The 24,334-nt window shown below is 36.1% G+C and overlaps 1 long non-coding RNA gene across 1 annotated transcript in view; it reads left to right on the forward strand.

Moving 5' to 3' along the window:
* LOC128777243 (uncharacterized) overlaps positions 1-9,213 on the forward strand; it is a 35,107-nt gene extending 25,894 nt beyond the window's left edge. The window contains exon 3 of the long non-coding RNA XR_008422434.1: positions 8,894-9,213. This is a non-coding gene — a long non-coding RNA (uncharacterized LOC128777243). The remainder of the gene's footprint in view (positions 1-8,893) is intronic.
* Positions 9,214-24,334: the final 15,121 nt, after the last annotated feature.

The following is a 24,334-nucleotide window of genomic DNA, read 5'->3' on the forward strand; positions in this document are numbered from 1 at the left end:
GATGACTTAAATAAAATTAGAAATGAAAGATGAAGGGCACCTGGGTGGCCCAGTTGATCAAGCATCTGACTCTTGATTTTGGCCTAGGTCATGATCTCAGGGTTTTTTAGATTGAGCCCTGTGATGGGTTCTGACTGACAGAGCCTGCTTAGGATACTCTCTCTTTCTCTCTCTCAAAGTAAACATTAAAAAAAAAATGATGAGATATTACCATTACCACTGATACTACAGAAATATATGGTATCATAAGAGACTACTATGAAAGCCAACAAATTAGTCTAGAAGAAATTGATAAATTCTTATAAAAACTACCTATCAAGAATAAATTGGATAATGGAAGATGGTGGCATCAGAGGATGCTGGGCTCACCCCATCCTGCTGATCATTTAGATTCCACCCACATCTGCCTAAATAACCCAGAAAACCTCCAGAAGACTATTAGAATGGACTCTCCAGAGCCAAGCGTAGACAAGAGGCCCACAGAAGAGGGTAGAAAGGGCTGAGAGGCGGTGCACACTACGCGGACTGGCATGAGGGAGCCGGGGTGGTGGAGAGGCAGCCCACTGGGCAAGGCAGAGCCCCTGAGTCTGGCTTGCAAAAGCAGAGGGGCCGGATGGAGTGTGTTCTGACAGCCAGTGGGACTTAACATCTGGAATGTTATAAGTCAACAGCTCTGCTCAGAGAGTGGGAGGGCTAGAGGACAATGAGAGGGAGAGTTGTTGAGCCTCGGAAGACAGAGCTCAGCTCAGGAGGGAACAAAGGCACTGGTTAGGGCCATATCCTTCTCCCAACCCCCAGCTGAAATCCCAAAGGGAACCAGTTCCCATCACTGAACTTGCTTACACCATACAAACCCCCAACACTGTGCTTCTGTGGATCCATCCCTCCAATGGGTCTTCCTCCCTCCTGGTGCCACAGGGCCCTTCCTGCCACAGACCACCAAAGGCAAAGCGAGCTGAGCCTGCCCCTCCCACCCCTGTGCACCTTGTGGATCCACCCAGCTAATACGACAGATCCCATCAAAGCAGCACCACAAGCCTGGCAGTGTGCAAGTAGCCCAGACAGGGGCTACACCACTCCACAGTGAGTCCTGCTCCTGGGAGAGGGGAAGATAAGGTACATACCAGTCTGACTGTGGCCCATCAGTGGTGGGCCCCGCCGACCAACACAAGTTACTCCAGACAGCACAGGGGAAGAAGAAGCACAGCACAGCTGCAGTTCTGCACCACTCTAGGGACTATCCAAAATGACGAAACGGAAGAATTCTCCTCAAAAGAAACTCCAAGAAGTAGCGACAGCTAATGAATTGATCAAAAATGATTTAAGCAATATAACGGAACATGAATTTAAAATAATAGTCATAAAATTAATCACTGGGCTTGAAAAAAGTATAGAGGACAGCAGAGAATCTATTGCTACAGAGATCAAGGGACAAAGAAACAGTCAGGAGGAGCTGAAATGCTACAAATGAGCTGCAAAATAAAATGGAGGTGACCAGAGCTCGGATTGAAGAGGCAGAGAAGAGAATAGGTGAATTAGTAGATAAAATTATGGAAAAAGAAGAGAGAAAAAAATCAAGGAGTAAGAGAGGAGAATTAGAGAATGAAGCGATGCGATGAAATGTAGTAATATCCATATAATAGGGATTTCAGAGTAGGAAGAGAGAGAAAGGGGCTGAAGGTGTACTTGAACAAATCGTAGCTGAGAACTTCCCTGATCTGGGGAAGGAAAAAAGCATTGAAATCCAAGAGGCACAGAGAACTCCCTTCAGATGTAACTTGAATTGATCTTCTGCACAACATATCATAATGAAACTGGAAAAATACAAGGATAAAGAGAAAATTATGAAAGCAGCTAGGGATAAACATGCTCTAACATATAAAGGGAGACCAATAAGACTAGTGACCGATCTCTCTACTGAAACTTGGCAGGCCAGAAAGGAATGGCAGGAAATCTTCAATGTGATGAACAGAAAAAATATGCAGCTGAGAATCCTTTATCCAGCAAGTCGGTCATTTAGAATAGAGGGAGAGATAAATGTCTTCCCAAACAAACAAAAACGGAAGGAATTCGTCACTACTAAACCAGCCCTACAAGAGATCCTAAGGGGGATCCTGTAAGACAAAGTACCAGAGACATCGCTACAAGCATGAAACCTACAGACATCACAATGACTCTAAACCCATATCTTTCTATAATAACACTGAATGTAAATGGACTAAATGCTCCAACCAAAAGACATAGGGTATCAAAATGGATAAAAAAACAGACCCATCTATTTGCTGTCTACAAGAGACTCATTTTAGACCTGAGGACACCTTCAGATTGAAAGTGAAGGGATGGAGAATTATTTATCATGCTACTGGAAGTCAAAAGAAAGCTGGAGTAGCCATACTTATATCAGACAAACTAGACTTTAAAGGTTGTAACAAGAGATGAAGAAGGGCATTATATAATTATTACAGGGTCTATCCATCAGGAAGAGCTAAATTATAAATGTCTATGTGCCGAATATGGGAGCATCCAAATATATAAAACAATTACTCACAAACATAAGCAACCTTATTAATAAGAATGTGGTCATTACAGGGGACTTTAATATTCCACTTAGAATAATGGATAGATCATTTAGACACAGGATCAATAAAGAAACAAGGGCCCTGAATGATACATTGGATCAGATGGATTTGACAGATATATTTAGAACTCTGCATCCCAAAGCAACAGAATATATTTTCTTCTTGAGTGTAGATGGAACCTTCTCTAAGATAGATCACATACTGGGTCACAAAACAGCCCTTCATAAGTATACAAGAATTGAGATTATACCATGCATACTTTCAGACCACAATGCTATGAAGCTTGAAATCAACCACAGGAAGAAGTCTGGAACACCTCCAAAAGCATGGAGGTTAAAGAACACCCTACTAAAGAATGAATGGGTCAACCAGGCAATTAGAGAAGAAATTTAAAAATATATGGAAACAAACGAAAATGAAAATACAACAATCCAAATGCTTTGGGATGCAGTGAAGGCAGTCCTGACTGGAAAATACATTGCAATCCAGGCCTAACTGAAGAAAGAAGAAAAATCCCCAATACAAAATCTAACAGCACACCTAAAGTTAATAGAAGCAGAACAGCAAAGACACCCCAAACGAAGCAGGAGAAGATCAGAGCAGAAATAAACAATATAGAATCTAAAAAAACTGTAGAGCAGATCAATGAAACCAAAAGTTGGTTTTTTGAAAAAATAAACAAAATTGACAAACCTCTAGCCAGGCTTCTCAAAAAGAAAAGGGAGATGACCCAAATAGATAGAATCATGAATGAAAATGGGATTATTACAATCAATCCCTGAGAAATGCAAGCAATTATCAGGGAATACTATGAAAAATTATATGCCAACAAACTGGACAACCTGGAAGAAATGGACAAATTCCTAAACACCCACACTCTTCCGAAACTCAAACAGGAAGAAGTAGAAAGCTTGAACAGACCCATAACCAGCGAAGAAATTGAATCAGTTATCAAAAATCTCCCAACAAATAAGAGTCCAGGACCAGATGGCTTCCCTGGGGCATTCTACCAGACATTTAAAGCAGAGATAATACCTATCCTTCTCAAGCTATTTCAAAACATAGAGAAGGAAAACTTCCAGACTCATTCTATGAAGCCAGTATTACTTTGATTCCTAAACCAGACAGAGACCCAGTAAAAAAAGAGAACTACAGGCCAATATCCCTGATGAATATGGATGCAAAAATTCTCAACAAGATACTAGCAAATCGAATTCAACAGCATATAAAAAGAATTATTCACCATGATCAAGTGGGATTCATTCCTGGGCTGCAGGGCTGGTTCAACATTCACAATCAATCAATGCAATACATCACATTAATGAAAGATAAGAACCATACGATCCTGTCAATCGTTGCAGAAAAAGCATTTGACAAAATTCAGCATTCTTTCTTAATAAAAACCCTCGAGAAAGTTGGGATGGAAGGAACATACTTAAACATCATAAAAGTCATTCATTAAAAGCCCAGAGCTAATATCATCTTCAATGGTGAAAAACTGAGAGCTTTCTCCCTGATCAGGAACATGACAGGGATGTCCACTCTCACCACTGTTGTTTAACATAGAGTTGGAAGTGCTAGCATCAGCAATCAGACAACAAAAGGAAATCAAAGGCATCAAAATTGGCAAAGATGAAGTCAAGCTTTCACTCTTTGCAGATGACATGATATTATACGTGGAAATCCCAATAGACTCCACAAAAAGTCTGCTAGAACTGATACATGAATTCAGCAAAGTTGCAGGATACAAAATCAATGTACAGAAATCAGTTGCATTCTTATACACTAATAATGAAGCAACAGAAAGACAGAGAAAGAAACTGATTCCATTCACAATTGGACCAAGGAGCATAAAATACCTAGGAATAAACCTAACCAAAGATGTAAAATATCTGTATGCTAAAAACTATACAAAGCTTTTGAAGGAAACTGAAGAAGACACAAAGAAATGGAAAACATTCTGTGCTCATGTATTGGAAAAATAAATATTGTTAAAATGTCAATACTACCCAAAGCTATCTACACATTCAATGCAATCCCAATCAAAATTGCACCAGCATTCTTCTCTAAACTAGAACAAGCAATTCTAAAATTCATATGGAACCACAAATGGCCCCGAATAGCCAAAGTAACTTTGAAGAAGAAGACCAAAGCAGGAGGCATCACAATCCCAGACTTTAGCCTCTACTACAAAGCTGTAATCATCAAGACAGCATGGTATTGGCACAAAAACAGACACATAGACCAATGGAATAGAATAGAAACCCCAGAACTAGACCCACAAAAGTATGGCCAACTCATCTTTGACAAAGCAGGAAAGAACATCCAATGGAAAAAAGACAGTCTCTTTAACAAATGGTGCTGGGAGAACTGGACAGCAACATGCAGAAGAATGAAACTAGACTACTTTCTTACACCATTCACAAAAGTAAACTCAAAATGGATAAAGGACCTGAATGTGAGACAGGAAACCATCAAAACCCTAGAGGAGAAAGCAGGAAAAGACCTCTCTGACCTCAGCGCAGCAATTTCTTACTTGACACATCTCCAAAGGCAAGGGAATTAAAAGCAAAAATGAACTATTGGGACCTCATGAAGATAAAAAGCTTCTGCACAGCAAAGGAAGCAATCAACAAAACTAAAAGGCAACCAACGGAATGGGAAAAGATATTTGCAAATGACATATCAGACAAAGGGCTAGTATCCAAAATCTATAAAGAGCTCACCAAACTCTACACCCGAAAAACAAATAATCTAGTGAAGAAATGGGCAGAAAACATGAATAGACACTTCTCTAAAGAAGACATCCGGATGGCCAACAGGCACATGAAAAGATGCTCAACGTTGCTCCTCATCAGGGAAATACAAATCAAAACCACACTCAGATATCTCCTCACGCCAGTCAGAGTGGACAAAATGAACAAATCAGGAGACTATAGATGCTGGCGAGGATGTGGAGAAACGGAACCCTCTTGCACTGTTGGTGGGAATGCAAACTGGTGTGGTCGCCCTGGAAAACAGTGTGGAGGGTCCTCAAATTAAAAATAGATCTACCCTATGATTCAGCAATAGCACTGCTAGGAATTTACTCAAGGGATACAGGAGTGCTGATGCATAGGGGCACTTGTACCCCAATGTTTATAGCAGCACTTTCAACAATAGCCTAATTATGGAAAGAGCCTAAATGTCCATCCACTAATGAATGGATAAAGAAATTGTGGTTTATATACACAATGGAATACTATGTGGCAATGAGAAAGAATGAAATATGGCCTTTTGTAGCAACGTGGATGGAATTGGAGAGTGTTATGCTAAGTGAAACAAGTCATACAGAGAAAGACAGACACCATATGTTTTCATTCTTATGTGGGTCCTGAGAAACTTGACAGAAGTCCATGGGGGAGGGGAAGAAGAAAAAAAGAGGTTAGACAGGGAGGGAGCCAAACCATAAGAGACTCTTAAAAACTGAGAACAAACTGAGAGTTGATGGTGGGTGGGAAGGAGGGGAGGTTGGGTGATGAGTATTGAGGAGGGCACCTTTGGGATGAGCACTGGGTGTTGTATGGAAACCAATTTGACAATAAATTTCATATGTAAGAAAAATAAAAAGAATAAATCAGGGAGAAATAGAAAATCTGAACAGACCAGTAGCAAGAAAAGACAGTGAGTCAGTAATCAAAAACCTCCCAATGCAGAAAATTCCGGGACAAGGCAGCTTCACTTGCAAATTTTACCAAATGTTTAAGAATTAATACTAGCCAAATAAGCCTTCAACTCTTGATTTTGGCTCAGGTCATGATCTCACAGTCATGAGATTGAGCCCCACATCAGCTCCACTCTGGGCATGGAGCTTAAGATTCTTTCTATCACTTCCTCTGCTCCTCCCTGACTTGGGTGCTTGCGCTCTCTCTCTCGCTCTCTCTCTCTCAGAAACAAACAAATTCACTAATCCTTATGCTTCCAAAAAATGAAGAGAAGGGAACACTTCCAAGCTCATGAGGCCAGCATTACCCTGATAACAAATCCAGATATAATACTACAAGAAAGAGACTAATATTGACTAATACCCTTGATGAATATACAAGCAGAAATTCTTAATAAAATGCTAGCAAATTGAATTCAAAAATGCACTAAAGGGATTATATGTTATGACCAAGTGGGTTTTACTCCTGGGATGGTTCAACACATGCAAATCAATTGATGCAATGCATCACATTAATAGAATGAAAGAAAAACATCATATGATTGCAATAGATGCAGATAAAGCATTTGCAAAATAACATCCTTTCATATAAACTCTCAACAAATTGGGTATAAAAAGAATATACTTCAAGATAACAAAGGCCATATACATGAAACCTTCAACTAACATTATAGTCAACAAAGAAAGATTGAAAGCTTTCCTCTAAGATCAGGAGTAAGACACAATGTCTACTGTCACTACTCTTATACATTATAGCTTGGGAAGACCTAGCTAGAACAATTAAGTAAGACAAAGAAATAAAATACCTCTAAATTGGAAATAAATAAAACTGTCATTATTTGAAGGTTATATAGTTTTGTACATACAAAAATCCCGAAAATTCATTCAAAAGCTGTTGAAACTAACAATTTCAGTAAAAGTAAAGGATATAAAATCATAAATCAGTTGCATTTGTATACACTAATAAAAAATAAATAGAAGTCATTTATAATATGATCAAACCCACTAAAATACATAGGAATACATTTAACCAAGGGAGTGAAAGATCTGTACAATGAAACTATAAGATTGCTAAAAGAAGTTGAAGATAACAAAAACAAATGTAAAAACATCATGGATTGGAAAAATTTATATTGTTAAAATTCCATACTACAAAAAGCCACCCCTAGATTTAATCCAATTCCTACCAAAATTTGAATGACATGCTTCACAGAAATAGTAAAATCCTGAAGTTTCATGGAGCCTTAAAAGACCTTGAGTAGGCAAAGCAATCCCGAGAAAGAACAGAGTTGGAAGTATCCTACTTCCCAACTTCAAAGTATACTACAAAACTATAGTAATAGAAACAGTATTGGGGTGCCTGGGTAACCCAGTCTGGTAACCATGGCTCTTGGTTTCGGCTTGGGTCATGATCTCATGGTTCATGAGTTGGAGCCCCACATTGGGCTCTGTGCTATTGGAGCAGAGCCTGCTTGGAATTCTCTCCCTTTCATTCTGCCCCTCCCCCATTTGCACTCTCTCTAAATAAATAAACCTAAAAAACAACAACACCCCCACAGTATGGCAGTGACATAAAAATAAACACAGGGGCGCCTGGGTGGCACAGTCGGTTAAGCGTCCGACTTCAGCCAGGTCACGATCTCGCGGTCCATGAGTTCGAGCCCCACGTCAGGCTCTGGGCTGATGGCTCGGAGCCTGGAGCCTGTTTCCAATTCTGTGTCTCCCTCTCTCTCTGCCCCTCCCACATTCATGCTCTGTCTCTCTCTGTCCCAAAAATAAATAAAAAACGTTGAAAAAAAAAATAAAAAAAATAAACACATAGATCAGTGAACCAGTATAGAAAGTCTAGAATTAAACCATTCCTATATGATCGACGAATATTTAAGAAGGGAGTCAAGAACATCTAATGAAGAAAGAATAATTGGTGCTGGAAAACTGGATAAATGCAGAGTATTACATGTAGAGTAATAAAATTGGGCACTTACGTAACACTGCTCACAAAATTAAAAAATAAAATTGGGCCCCTGTGTGTAATACTTCTCATACAAATTAAGTCACATGGATAAAAAACTTGAACATTAGACCACCTAAAATAAAACTCCTAGAAGAAAACAGAGAAGCTTCTCAACATTGGTCCAGGTGATTTTTTGAATAGGACACCAAAAGTACAACAAAAGCAAAAACAACCACTGAGATTACATCAAACTTAAAAGTGTCTACATGGAAAAAAAGTTAACAAAATGAAAAAACCTTTGGAATACAGAAAATTTTTACAATCCACCCATTGGAGGTGATATCTAAAATATTATGCACTGAAACAGAGTAACAGTCCTCAACGTCCATACATACTCACATGAATAATTTTATGTGTAATACATTAAGTGAAAAAAATCACACTGTAGAACAGGATATATAATATGATTACAATAGATAATATGTTTATACACACAAACATGTACAAGCATATATGTGTACACAAAAGTATTTAGGATAATATATAGGAATATATATATACATACTCTTTCTTTTGGAGAGTGAATTTGAGTGTAATAGAAAAGTTTACATTATTTCCTATCTTAAATTGTCTTTAATGTTTATTTATTTTTGACAGAGGGAGAGACAGAACCTGAGCAGGGAAGGGGCAGAGAGAGAGGGAGACACAGAATCTGAAGCAGGCTCCAAGCTGTCAGCACAGAGCCTGACTCAGGGCTCGAACTCTGGAACCAGAAGATCATGAACTGAGCCAAAGTTGGACACTTAACTGACTGAGCCACCCAAGCACCCCTAAATTATTACATATTAAAAATATATTCAGTCAGAATGCTTTTGTTTTGCAATTTTTTAAAACAGTATTTAAAAAATAGACTATGTATACAGAGGTCCTTTTGTTAGGGAGAAATGAACAGTAATGGATCATGATAGTGATAAACAGATTATATAGTGCTGTGTATTAGCTTCAGCTGTGGACTAATTTAAAAATTGTTGCTTTCCAATTTTGCTAAAATGTTTTGTTGAATATCTATTTAATGTTTCCTTAGAGCATATTAGTGCTCTCATTAATAACAAAGTATAAAATATTGTTTGCATTAAGACATTCAATTTTTTGCTAGTATTGTACAGTGTTTTTGACCATTTTGCTATAATAGCTTTAACTGAGCATTTCCTACTTATATTTTTTTCCAGTGGCAATTTTAAAAGTGCTCATGAAAACATATTAAGCAGAACACATTACAGATTATGTTAACAAAATACATTTTACATTTTTTATACTCGGGTATCTATCACATGTATTAGAACATTATTTTTAATGTTGAAAACGTTTTTAATTGTGAAACTATAACAATACGGAGGAATGATTGGAAGTAATAATTTAGAATGGAAAGAAAATAAAAGATCAAGGGCACTCTAGATATTAACTATTTTAAAAGGAAATAAATACTGTTAGAATAATACAAATTTGAGGCTATAGTAATTCTCTTACTCTATATCTGCATTTAAATGTGCTAAACAGACCTAAGAAAATTAAAACCTTGTGAAATTGGTATTTGAATGCAAGAAAATGTGAAGCTGAGTGTTGTCTATGTGTTATTAGAAATGAAGTCTGAAGTCTTGCAATCTTCCCTGGAGGGTTATTGAATGAAAAAGAGTGATAAGAGAGAACTTGGCATGACCCCTGCAGTTAAAAAAAAAAAACAAAACCAACAAAAAACAACTAAGAGTACTTCATTTCATGAATCTGTATAATGCACTGAAGAGACTCAAAATGCCTTGCCGTACACAGTAAGATTTTTTTTTTTTTTTAATTAGGATTTTTTTCTCCTCTTTCAGCTCACCTACTGTAGATGGTAGCTATGGTACCATGGACCTCAGCCTTGGTCATTCCTGCAAACAAAGCATTTACTGAACTGGCTATTTAGCCCAAATCATTGTCAGCCTACTTGTCCCAGCCTTTTCACCTCTAGCTATTGACCTCTCGAGCTCTGGGTTCAGATACTCTCAATTCCTGAGAAATTACTAATGCAGGCTTTCACGGACATAGCTCTACTTGTTAAAAAGTGTAGAATCTGGAATTAGTTTTGCAGCTGTAAGCAGGGGGTTTGGTCTGCACTGGGTAACTTCTCAACATAAATGAATAAGCAAAGGCAAACATATAGTGTAACTTTAAAAGATTTCAAATATTTTCATTGATACATTGTTTTTACTACAATATTTTCAATATACTTTATGATCTGAACTGAATGCCAAGCTTTTTGACCTGGATATTGACAAATGTCATAGGTCCTCTACTTTTTTTTTTGTTGTTTGTTTTTTGTTTTTGATTCCTAGCTGGAGTTAGACTTCAGCGCTCATAACTCCGGCTAGTGACTTCTGGTTATTAGTGCTGTGTGCTTAGTGACTCATCATGAGGAACCACAACATCTTCTAACACTCCCAGTGGCAGAATCTATAGTATCTTCATGAAGCAAAATTGGCCAGGGCACTAACAGTGAAGGGGGCCAGTACTTAGTAGGGTCCAGGTCCCAGAACTAGACAAGGATCTTATACAAAGTGTCCAGTAGCAACAAGATAAGAGATGAAGAGTTATATGGAAGTCTTATTCTAGGGTACACCAGGGGTTGAACTGGGGAATCTAAACTCTTGTGTTAATTTCAAAGTCATTCATTTGACTTAATGAATGTTAATTTGAAGTCATTCAAATGAAGCCAATAAATGGAGGGGAGGAGGAAGTAAAATAAAAAATGATCAGACCATTTTCCAGAACGGAGACTAGAGTGATGGAGGCACACTGGTTGACATTTGGATGACTAGGTACATTTGGGCTATAAGTCAATGTTATTGTAGCTATTCTTGAAGACAAAGGAAGAGTATATAGTCGCTCAAACATGACTGACACTTTTTCTTGTTCATATAATACTACAAGATAATGATATTGAACCTTATCGTCACCTATTTAGTGGTGATTCTAGGATTGTGGTCTAGCTATGTATCTAGGAATAAAAAAAGAAAAATGGATGTGGTTAAACAGGTGGATGGTCTCTATTATAAACGCATGATTGTTTAAAGGCATGTAACTGATGCTGATATATCTGATTGTTTAAAGGCATGTAACTGATGCTGATATATCTGACATCCAGGTTTGAATATTCATTCTGCACCTCTTTGGATTGATAATGATATTGATCAGTTCATATTTTGTCATGTCCTATAGTTGGATTTGCTGTCTAGTACTACTCAAGATTTCTCAAAGGCAAGCCGTGTCCCTGTTTCTATTCCCTCCTGGTCCTGAAATCCTTTTTTGTCCAATCCTTTTGTTTCCAAGTTCCTTAAAGATCACTGAATACGCACTAGCAATAGTTTCTTGAAATATGACTGTCACTGTGTTAAGGGCCTATCACAACAAATAGGATATTATTCAGCAACCTACAACTTGGAGATAACTGCTGTGCATTTCCAACGACCTGTGAAAATGCTTTGGAAGAGCATAACTATGTAAATGAAAATTAATATTAAGGCAAACTACAGAATACTGTGCATCTACTTTATCTTGATCAGGAGTATTGTCTCCTTTCTGTTGTACTTTTTTAGGCTGCCATGTATTCTAACTACCTATTGCTTTGTGCGAGAATAATTCCATGCAGTGAACTCTGTGGGTCAAAGAGATGACAGGGACAAAGTTTGAATTTCTTCCTGGTCTCTAAAATATAAGAAGGATCTGAACTTTCAAATATATGGTTTTGCAGGTTGCCCCTCCATTGCCACAATACTCAATGAACATCATCATGGGCTTGGCCAGCAAGTGATAACCTTTAGTTTTTTACACAGCACTGTCTGCCATAGAACTTCAACCTTTTGCCCTAGCAATAACCTAGCTTATAGATATTGAGATGTTAAAAATGTAGGAGAGAGTATTTGAAATATAAAAACTGAAAGATTAAAAATGTCTTTCATTATTCTTTTTCTTCCTTCCTGCCTTCCTTCCCTTTACATCATTTTGCAAACATCCAATTCAACAGATAAAATCAGCCTTTGTTGAATTTGAATGGACTCCTCTCAGTTGACTTCTCCATCTTTGAGTTATTTAAGATTCCTAAATGTGTGGAGTCATACCAAGTTCCCTCTTATCACCTTTACTAGTCTTCTGTAAGTTTAATATCCCGTATGGAAGAAGAAAAAAATAAAAACAGATTATGGAGAATTTAAGATTGCATTGCTACTGCTATGTAGATAACTGCTTGTCCCTTAATTCTGATTTTGTGATGAAACTATTGGAGCCCTCTGTCTCCGGTCTGATTCGTGTAAAACATCACTTCTGAATTCACTCACAAGTCAGCACCTGAAAAGCCTGCCAAGATAAAGTAAGGAAAATACCTGGAATCAAATTGGTGCTTTTACAGCATCATTTCCTTGACATCTAAATGCAGATAAAAAGAAAATCTAATTTTTATTATACCTCACCTACAACTTTTAATAAATATTAATGTACATGACTGTGGCTGACCTCCCACTAGACTTAAAATCAATAGTTGTTGATTAAGGTCTTTTGAGAGCATTACAAAGATGAAGACTCACTCTTTATTCCTATTGCCTATTCTCTGATCCCTAAATAGGTTAACAGCATGCCTATTAAGAGAAATGAAGTATTGGAGCAAAATCTGGTCATGTAAAAATACTTGAGCAGAGAGGTGAGGTATGCCTATCATATTTACGTGAGTTCTATAACACTTGCATTCATTATTATCACTTGTTATTTCAATTCTAGTTTTCACTTTTTTAATGACCATGAAGGATTCTCTTGACACTTCATTTTATCACTTGGAAATTCTGGGGAACTTTTAATGTATTTTTATTATACTTAATATATATTTTATACAAGTTCTTGTTCTTTGTTACTGATTTTGATCAAAATCTTTTTTTAAAAATCCACATTTATTTACAGAGCAGGTTTTACCAAAGGACAATTTTTGTGATCTTGAGTTTGATCATTAATTTATAGTATAAAAATTTTTGTCTTTAAAGAATAAATATGCATCAGAAAAAATTTTAAACAGTCACTTGGTGTCAGATATGTTGTTAAGCACAAGAGACTCAAAGGCAAATATCATCCAGTGATATTCCTTGTGGACATTATGACAATAAGCAATACAGGGAAAACTATGTTCAAAGAGTAAAGAGTTAAAATGTATGCCTAACTGAAGCAGAAGGTATGAAACTGGAAGGTAACACCAGTATGGAAAATTACAACATGAAAAGGGTGGGGTTTCATGAAACTGTGGCATTAAATGTGATGATCTAGAAGACTATGTGTCTATCTACTGCAGAATATGGTAACTACTTAAAATATGTAAGATTCCCCTCAATATCATGCATATGAGAAAAACAAAGGTACATCATCAGTCTCTGAACTCTACTAAATCCTCATTTATCCCCAAATGTTTTCTTAAATAAGATGTTGAATGAAGAAGTCAAGATTAAGGTAATCAAGAAGAGGGCAAAATTTTGGAAATACAGAAGATTTCAGAAAAATCCTTCCCACCTAATCTTGAGGAAAGGCTAATAGACTATATTGAACACTATTGAACATTAGACTCACAGACATCATTTTTATTTTGTTTTTAAGGAACATCTGTTAATAGAGAAATTGATATAGTCTATTTCAAACTGATAACACTAATTTCAAGAATATAAATATATGTAAGCTTATTACTGAATATAAATACATGGGCATACAAACAATTCCAATAAATATTAAATGCCAAACTGAGTGGGCATCTAGCCTTGATCTCTGAGTCCAGAACTTATTTCACTGCTCCCCTCATTTAAAAAAAATGGGAAATTTGGCAGAAAATTTGAACATAATTCTGTTAAGCCTAGACACAGATATGGGAAATAGAAACGTGGGGGTATAAAATAATCTTATAATAAAATAGTATATATAAAGAATTTGGTTTCATTAAGTTCCGGAGTGAGAGGCCATAAGGAATACTACCACTTATAACATTGTTTTGTGGGGAAAATCCATCCCATGTTCTAATATGTGATTTCCAAACTTTTGAGAGTTGCTGAACCTAAATTGAGTAACACCAGCAATAATTGTGGAGTTGAGAAACTCCTTGCTGACTCCACAAAACAATCACATATCAAGAATTTGTGCTGGGTTTTGAAATGCTATTACTTTTCCTGCTCCTATGTTTATAGCATGTTGATCTCTGGTAAGGTGCCTTAACTTTCCATGGCAGATTTAAGTCACTATGGCTTTTTGCAATATTTTGAAATGGTAAACAACAAATGCAGCTAAGTATTATTTCCACCAAGCATGTATATTTCATCTGAAGCATGAGTTTAAAACTTCACAGAAATGCAAAGCCATAATCCGACCTTCAGGTAACAAACTGATTATATAATAGTTTTGTACTTTATATGGAATTAGAAACATTTCTGGTAACCGTGCTAAAATGTGGAATAAAAATAGACACATATGAATTACAAAGCTTTGTTGCCATCAAGAGGTTCCTGCTGACTTTGAAAATATCTATGTGATTAACAACAACAAAAAAGAAGCAAGCTTTTTATTTTGTAATTGGTAGCTAGAAAATATTTTAATATATTTCAAATACTTGTGAAAATTATGAAATGTGTGTGTGGTTTCTGTTTTCAATATATACATATTTTAGTACTTAGAAGGCTGATCTCAGTCAATTATATCTCTTAAAGGGCAATAATAGGACCTTAAAAAAAGGTTGTTTTATTTTGTAACTTTAGCTCTTGAGCCGTGGTGTTTCTTCCATGAAATTGTTCTCTTTAGGACCTGCCCAAAGCTAAAATTTTAAGAGAAAGTTGTTTTTACTTTGCTCTTTACCATTTTCATTTCTTTTTTTCCATTCCTTTTCTTTATTCTCATGGTAGCAGTGCAATTTGGTCGTGTGTGTGTGTGTGTGTGTGTGTGTGTGTGTGTGTGTATCGTGCCATAATTTCATATTTTAACATAAAAAAGGATTATTAAAGATAATTATTAATTCAACTTTTAACATATTCAATTTAAGTTGGCATATATTAATAGGTGGAGATTTTGTACAAGGAATTATTTTAGGTTGTGGAAGAGTAAAAATGAATCAAAGAGAAGAGAGGATTGAGATCTAATATTTATTGTTATGTATTGTCTCATCTTCATATGAACATAATAGAATGCCCCCCCTTTTTTTAAATAAAGAAACTGAAGCTCAAAGGCTTAAGTTACTTAACCATGATCTTTTTTTTTTTTTTTTTTTTTAAGTAAAGAATACATCTGAATCCCTGTCATCTGCTCCTATGGAGCAGAATATGACCCAGCTTCAGGCACACCAAAACACAGATGAAGATTATGGGGAATTAGGAGAAGAGAAGTAAAGTAGAAAACAAGATCTTACCTGCTAGGGAGGATGAGAAAATACATCATAATAAAGATGGGATTTGACATTGGCTTAAAGTACAGGTGAATAAAATTAGCTTAGAAGGTGGAAGAATTACAGTTGTAAAACCTCGAGCTTAATAGAAAATACATTATTAAAAATGTAGGATATAATAGGTAACAAGAAGTACATTCATTTGGCAGTATTAGTGAAAAGTATAAGATGACACTGGCTCTTAAATAAATAAATTTAATTTCTCCTGCATTTTAGAGGGTATGATATAGATACAGTATTTGAATGGATTAAATGGAATTTGAGAGATTAGTGTAGGTAAGAAGTAATAAGATTCTAGGCTAGGGTGGTAGCCATGTAAGGAAAAATATGGGTAAAAGACTTGCACATTGTTGAGATACAATTATACTTGGCATTTGGTTGGTTGTCAGCAAATGAATAAGACAATGTCTCTACTGTGTAGATTTCCAATCCCCACTTCTGGCTTTACATCTCCTCTAAGAGATCGCTGTAGAATCTCAAGTTCAAAAGGTTCCAAACTAAGTATTTTGTTTTTCTCAACCCTCCTTTAATCTTCTCCTTCTCAGGAATAGGCAACACTCTTTCTTCTTTGGTAGAACCAGAAACCTAGGAGCCATCCTTGACCCATTATTCTCCCTCACCTACTCCATCTAGTTGAGAGCAAGTTAATAAGCCTCCTAACTTTTCTTAGCCTCTACTTTTGCCTCCCATCCTCCACCACCAATCCACTCTGTTTTAAAATAATGCTTGACGTATTAAAATACATAATAGTAACAGACATTTAGAAATCAAAATCACAACTGCTGTTTATTGACACCAAAATTAAGCACTAGAATGTTACCAAAAGTTTTGTATTTACTTCACATCCTACATTTCCACGTAGGTTATTATTATCTTGAATATTTGGTATATCCTTAATTTGTTTTGATTTTCAAAATAATTTTCTACATGTATTATATATACCTAAAAATTGTTTAATTATGTTATGTTTGTTTTATTAGTATTACACTATTTGTTAATTTCTGGGCTTTTATTCCAATCAACATATTTGCAACATTTATGGATTCCCATCCATAATTTATGTAACACTCTTAATAATCTTATAGAATATTTCATTTTTTTTCTGATTTCTGCTCTTTAATTGATTCCCAGACCCACTAGCATGACCTAGAAGATTCTCACCACTGCCTGTTTAGTTTTTTGGTTTTTTTATGTCATTAATTATATGGACTGTTTTACAGCCATTCTGGATTTTTCTTTTAATTTTTTAAATGTTTTACTTATTTTTTAGAGAGACAGGGGGAGACACAGAATCAGAAGCAGGCTCCAAGCTCTGAGCTGTCAGCACAGAGCTGGAACATGGGGCTAGAACTCATGAACTGCAAGATCATGACCTGAGCCTAAGTTGGACGCTTAGCCAGCTGAATCACCCAGGTGACCCACAACCATCTTGGATTTTTTACGCTTCCTTTAATATAACCAGTCCTTTCCCACCTCAGGTAATTGCACCAATGATTTGTTTCCTTTGCCAGGAATACATTCCCCACCCCAACCCCAAATTTTTACCTAAGGCATTACTATAAATTTTCTTCAAAAGTTTTTTTGATTCCTGCCAGTCAATTTACTCTCTTCCTGGTGTATTTTTACCATCTTCATGAAACTCATTACAATTTATAAACATTAGATCTTCCTTTTACTTGCTAATCTTTAATGTGAGGTAGGAATGCTTATTAACTCTCCGGACTGTAATTCCCATGATAGTAGTTGTCATTGTGTGTTATTCACTTATAACCTAATACTAACGCTCCATACTAGGGATTAAATAAAAGTTGTTGAAAAGAAGAGTGAAAATTAATTTTCTATAACCCATATAATGCACAGCTGAACAGAACAAGCAAGTTCTCAATTACAGATTTACAAGTTCTTTTAATGTGTATTTATAGGCAGAGGATTGATTAATTGAAAGAAGGAAATATAACAGTATATTTATGGATTATGTAATAAAGGCCATAATCTGCACAAAGTATTTTCATTCAGAATTTGTGAGGGTGATGTCATCAAGAGGGTTACATAGGTCTTTCCTGACATTTCTCCTCACACCCAAGAAGGACAACTAATAACTATCCATGGACAAGTATTCATAAGAGTATCTCAGAGCATGAGACTGATGCTGACACATGCCCCTGAACCACAGAGATCAAGACAGACTGCATTAGAAGGGTAAGAGGAGCATCTACACACTGAATTCCGTGTTCCTCCCATAGGCTCAGTATCACATCAAGAGGTCCCCTGAGGCCACAGTTCTTCCAATGGCAAAGAAGAGCCCAGAGTGGATGTCCACTTCCTTGAGCATTATGGGTCACTACATGTGAGTTCCAAATATAGTTTTCCTCCACAAGGATTTGGTGGGGGGGGAATCTCCAAGGCTTTTTCACTGGTAATCATGATGGAAAGGGGATCGGGGCTTGCAGCAAGCAGCACATGGATCTTGTTGGAACAGGTTGCTATCCGCAGCACTCAAGGCATAGTGCCACCTAGCAGATTGACTCATCTACAAAACCAAGACTGTCTTACCAGGAAGCGCAGAGTATATAAATCTACTTGATTTAGGTCCTCAAACAAAAAGCCTTGCAACCGTGGAGCCTAGTCTGCCCCCAATCAGGCAAGGAGGCTGAGTTATAGCCAGGCCCATTGCTGAACCCCTATCAACAGAAAGCCTATGCAGAAAATCTAGAAGCATAGAGGATAATTGATCATCTGCAGAGCAAAGCCAGTGACATCATCCAGCCAGGTAACTTGGGACACTGGTCAGATTGAGTCAAGACTGTAAACAAAGAACTTAACCAACCTTGGAGATGGTTTTCCCTCTCCACCTGCGCAGTGAAACTAATTTGTAGCTCTGCCCATTGCTGAAGACAGGCTTCAGCCTGCTCTACAATGGAACCTAGCCAGAGCACTTGGGAAGCTACATAGCCATTCAACAGCCTTGAACAGAGAGCTTTCCCCATCCGCAGAGCAAAACCAGGGACTCTGTGTGGCTAGGGAAATCAATGCATACGCTTGCCTGATTCAGGTTCCTCAAACAACAAGCTGTGTAGGCCCTAGGGAAAGCTCTACTTTCCTACCAGTGCAGAAAAGTTAACTCATATTCTGATCTGTCCCTGAGTATAATAGGTCCTGACCATCTAGTATGCCTGACCAGAGAATCCAGGCAACTGTGGAATCAATCCTACTCCTTTGGCCAGAGAGCAAATCCAGCAGTCCTATCCAATTATTATCTGCCAATTGCACCACCTCTACTCCCTCATCTCAGAACTTGGGCAGTGGCCTTACCCACAAATAAATTCTGACAGCAAGCCCCACCTGCCCAAGAACTTTGCCACCCGACATAACCAGAAATCCAAACTGAGCTGACTAGTGAAGAGGTGTCTTTGCCAGAGAAAAAACTATAAAGTCTGGATGAACAATTATTCACATTCACAGATCTCAATGTAAGGAACCAAGAGCACAGAAAATCAGGTAAACGTGACCCCACAAAAGGAAACTAATTCAGGAATATCTCGTTTTGTTGTGCTTTGCAGATAATTTGTGTGTGTGTGTGTGTGTGTGTGTGTGTGTGTGTGTGTGTTTAACAAATTGAAGGTTTGTGGCAACTTGGCAACTCTGTTTTGAGCAACTCTATTGGCCATTTTTCCAATAGTATTTGCTCATTTTGTGTCTCTGTGTCACGTTCTGGTAATTTTTGATTATTTCCAACTTTTAAGTTATCATTATGTTTATTGTGAGCCCCACCCAGAAATTATCACAAAGCTCGGATAATGGCTAGCATTTTTTAGCATAAAGTATTTTTTTAAATTAAGACATACTATTGTATTATCACACACTGAATAGACTTACAGTATAGCCTAAACATAACTTTTCTAGAGTTCTAAATAATCCTCTTGAAGTTTAGTGAAATATAGGAGCAAAGCTGTCCTTCAGAAATGACAGAGAGATAAAGACTTTCACAAACAAAAAGTGACAGATTTGATCACCTCTACACTTGGCTTACAAGTTATACTATAGGTAGCTTTTTGCATGGAATAGAAGGACACTACTTAACATCCTAAAAACATAAGAGGTAGTGTAAAAGTCACTGGTAATGGTAAATATAAAGTCAGATTCTATGATCTGGTAATGGTCGTGCATAAGTTATTCACAACTCTAGTTTTAAAAGTTAAAAAACAATTATAGTAAAATATAACCATAACTACAATAATCTGTTATTAGATGTATGATACAAAAATATGCTAACTGTGATATCGACAACCTGAAATGTGAGGGGAGGAGAAGGAAAAATACATTTAGGGGTGGTGTAGAAATTAAACGATCAGTTTATGGGGCACCTGGATGGCTCAGTCTGTTAAGCGTCTGACTTCAGCTCAGGTCATGATCTCATGGTCTGTGAGTTAGAGCCCCAAGTCAGGCTCTGTGCCAACAGCTCAGGGCCTGGAGCCTGCTTCAGATTTTGTGTCTCCCTCTCTCTCCGCCCCTCCCCTGCTTGAGCTCTGTCTCTCTCTGTCTTTCAAAAATAAAGAAAATGGAAAAAAAGTTAAAAAAATTATCAGTTTAAGTAGGGTGTTATAATTTTATGATTTTATATAAGCCTCATGGTAATTACAAGAGAAAAACTTACACTAATTACACAAAAGAAAATGATAAAGAAGTCAGAGCATACTACTATGAAAAGATATTAAAACAACACACAAAGAAACAAGGACTAATAAGTTTACCAAACTGCCAGAAAAAATAAACAAATTGGCAAAAGCCTTTATTTATCAAAATCATTTCAAATGTAGAAAGATCAAATTCCCCCATTTAGAAGACAAAGAATAAATATAAAATTAAAGAAAAAAAAAGGGACAAGATTCAATGATATGCTGTATATAAAAGGCTCACTTTAGCCTTGAAGACACACATAAACTGAGAGTAAAGGGATGGAAAAAGAAATTTCATGCAAATGGTAACAGTAGCAACAACAAAAAATCAGTGTATCTATACTGTTATCAGACAAAATAGACTTTAAAAATGGAAAAACAAGACAAAGGTAATTATGTAATTATAAAGGAGTCAATTCATCAAAAGATATAGCAATTGTAAATATTTACATGCCCAACTTTGGATTACCTAAGTATAGAAAACAAAACCTAACAGAGCTAGAAAGAGAAATAAATAGCAATACAGTAATTGTTGGAGATTCTTACACCCATTCTCAACAATGGATGGATATGCAGACAGAGAATCACTAAACCCTGAGCAACACTGAAGACAAAATGGACTAACAGACATATTGTATAGAACATTCTATCTGACAATAGCAGAATACACTTTTTCTTCCCCTGAAGTTCATATGGAACATCTTCTGGGATAGACCATATGTCAGGTTACAAAACAAGTCAGCAAATTCAAGAAGATTTAATTATACCATGTATCTTGTCTGAGTACAATGGTATGAAATTAGAAATAAATAATAGGAGACAAACTGGAAAAAATCATGCCTACATGAAAATTAAAAAACATTCATGAGCAACCAATAGATCAAAGAAGAACCAATAGATCAAATCAACCAATAGATCAAAGTAGAAACTAAAAGGAACTTAAAAAAATATCTTGAGACAAAAGAAAATGAGAATACACCATACTAAAACTGGGATGCAGAAAATGCTACTTGAAGAGGGAAGTTTATAGCAATACATGTTTACATTAAAAGGCAAAATTAGATTGTTTGAGATCTTTCTTAAGCCTCAAGGAACTAAATAAAGAAAAAACTGAGCCCAAATTTAGCAGAAGGAAGGAAAAAATAAAGGTAAGGGCAAAAACAAATAAAATAGAGAAGGGGAAACAAGATTGCCAAATCTTTAGCTAGATTAACCAAGGGAAAAAAGTCCCAAATCAGCAAAGTTATCTATAAAGAAGGAGACATTACTACTGATGCCACAGGAATACAAATAGTCAAAAGAAGCTAGTATGAACAATTATATACCAACAAGTTGTACAACCTGGAAGAAATGGATAAATTATTAGAAACATGCAACTTACCAAGAGTGAATCAGAAAGAAATAGAAAATATGAATAGATCAATTAGTAGTAATGAGATTAAATCAGTAACCAAAAATATCCCAAGAAAGAAAAGTCCAGGATCAGATGGCTCCCCTGGTTAATTTTTACCAAACATTTAAACAAGAATTACAGTTAATTCTTCTCAAACTTTTCCAAAAGAGAGATGAGGAAAGAACACTCCAATTTTACAATGTCAAATATCATCCTGATAACCAAAGCCAGAAAAGGACACTAAAAACTACAGGCCAACATTTTGGGTGAGTACAAATGCAAAAATTCTTGATAAAATACTGGTAAATAATTAAGCACTACACTAGCCATCACTTAGCTGAAAAAGAAAATGATCCCATTTACAATAGCATAAGAAAACAATAAAATACTTAGGAATAAATTTAACCAAGGAGGTGAAAGCTCACTATGCTGAAAACTATAAAACATTGATGAAAGAAATTGAAGAAGACAGAAATAAATGAAAAGACAGTCTGTGTTCATGAACTTGAAGAATTAATGTATTTATTCTTCAGCAGCACATACACTAGAAAGAATATTGTTTAAGTTTGCACACCACCCACAGCCCTCTGTGTAGATTCAATGCAATCCCAATCCAGATTCCAATGGCATTTTTTTCCAGAAGTTGAAAAACGGTCTTAAATTTTGTAGTGAACCACAAAAGACCCCAAATAGCCAAAGCAATCCTGAGAAGAATAACACAGCTAGAGAAACACTCTATCATACTCCATGTATTTTAACCTTTATTGTAAACCTATAGGAATCAAAGCAGTATGATACTGTCATAAAAACAGACTCCTATACCATTGGAACAGAATTAAGAGCCCAGAAATAAATCCAGGCATATCGGCCAACTAAGATTTGACAAGGAACCAAGAATGAAACTAGTCCCTTATGTTACACCACTTACATAAGTTAATTTGGGATGAAGTAAAGACTGCTGTAGAGCAAAAGAAACCAACAAGGTGAAAAGACCATCTACAGAATGGGGAAAAATATTTGCAAAACATATTTGAGAATACAACTCAATAGCAAAAAAACAAATCCAATTAAAAATGGGCAAAGGACCTGAATAGACCTTTTTCCAAAAAAAAAAAAAAAAAAAAAAAAAAAAAAAATATATATATATATATATATATATATATATATATGCATAATCAGCAGATACATGGAAAGCTGCTCAACATCACAAATCAGGGAAGTGCAAATCAAAATCACCAAAACATATTACCTCATATCTGCTAGAATGGGTAGCATTATAAAGAAGAGAGATAAATGATGGCAACGATGTAGAGAAAAGGTAAACACTTATATTCTGTTGGTAGGACTGTAAATTGGTGCAACCACTATGGAAAACAGCATAGGGACTTCTCAAAAAATTAAAAAATAGAATTACCTTATGATGCAGTAATTATAGCAACATTTTTTACAACAGTCAAGACATGGAAACAACCTCAGTGTCCATCTATGAATCAATGGAGAAAGAAGTTGGGTACTTATATACAATATATTATTCAGTTGTAAAAAAAGGAAATCCTGCCATTTGAGGCAATATGCTAAGTGAAATAAGTCAGAGAAAGACCAGTACTGTATTATTTCACATATATGTGGAACCTAAAAACAAAAACAAAAAAAACCTAAAGAAAACAATAGGGAAATATATTAAATTTGTGGTTATTAGGGGTTAGAAGGAGGGAAACTAGATGAAGTTGGTCAAAAAGTACAAACTTCCAATTATATAATAAATAAGTACGAGGGATGTAATCTATGACATGATGACTATAGTTAACACTGCTGTACGTATATTTGAGAGCTAGTTAGATAGTAGGTCCGAAGAGGTCTCATTACGGGAAACATTTAAAATTTTTTTTTTCTTTTGGTATTATATGAAATGATGAATGTTAAGTAAACTTAGTAGTAATCATTTCATAATATATGTAATTCTAATCTTTATGCTATATGCCTTAAACTTATGCAGTGCTGTGTGTTATCTTAATAAAACTGGAAAAACATAAATTTATATATGTGTATCTTTAGACAATATAAGAGTATTCAAGAGCAAATGAAGACAATGGGGCAATTTAGGTGTTGGGCCATTATTCATTCTTTCAGGACACTATCATTATTAATTCCATGGCATATTCCATTATTATAATGGAGCAAGCTTCTATCTTCCATACTCTATGATCTTCTGTTCCTTCTATTCTTATTTTACTTATTCTCATCTTTATTTCTATCAATAACTTGCCAGCCCATATCTTCAGAACTGTGGCCTGAAATTTTGGCAAAACCTTACTTTGGTTATTTAATATGCCATTTTCTTTTGTTACATTAATAATGATGGAACTAGGCATATGGTCAGGACAGTAATTTAGTCTCCTAGAGGATTGAAGTTCAGGGTGATTAGGCATCTCCATGAGACTGGTGCCTGGTAGAAAACTCTAGTAGGATTGTGGGACATGGCTGGTCTAGTGGATGACTGAGGGTAGGCTTCAATTCCTCCCTTGATTATGATCCAGTATCTG

The sequence above is a fragment of the Panthera pardus genome, unplaced genomic scaffold (assembly GCF_024362965.1).
Source record: "Panthera pardus isolate Hobbes unplaced genomic scaffold, ASM2436296v1 HiC_scaffold_16, whole genome shotgun sequence".
NCBI classification, from domain to species: Eukaryota; Metazoa; Chordata; class Mammalia; order Carnivora; family Felidae; genus Panthera; species Panthera pardus.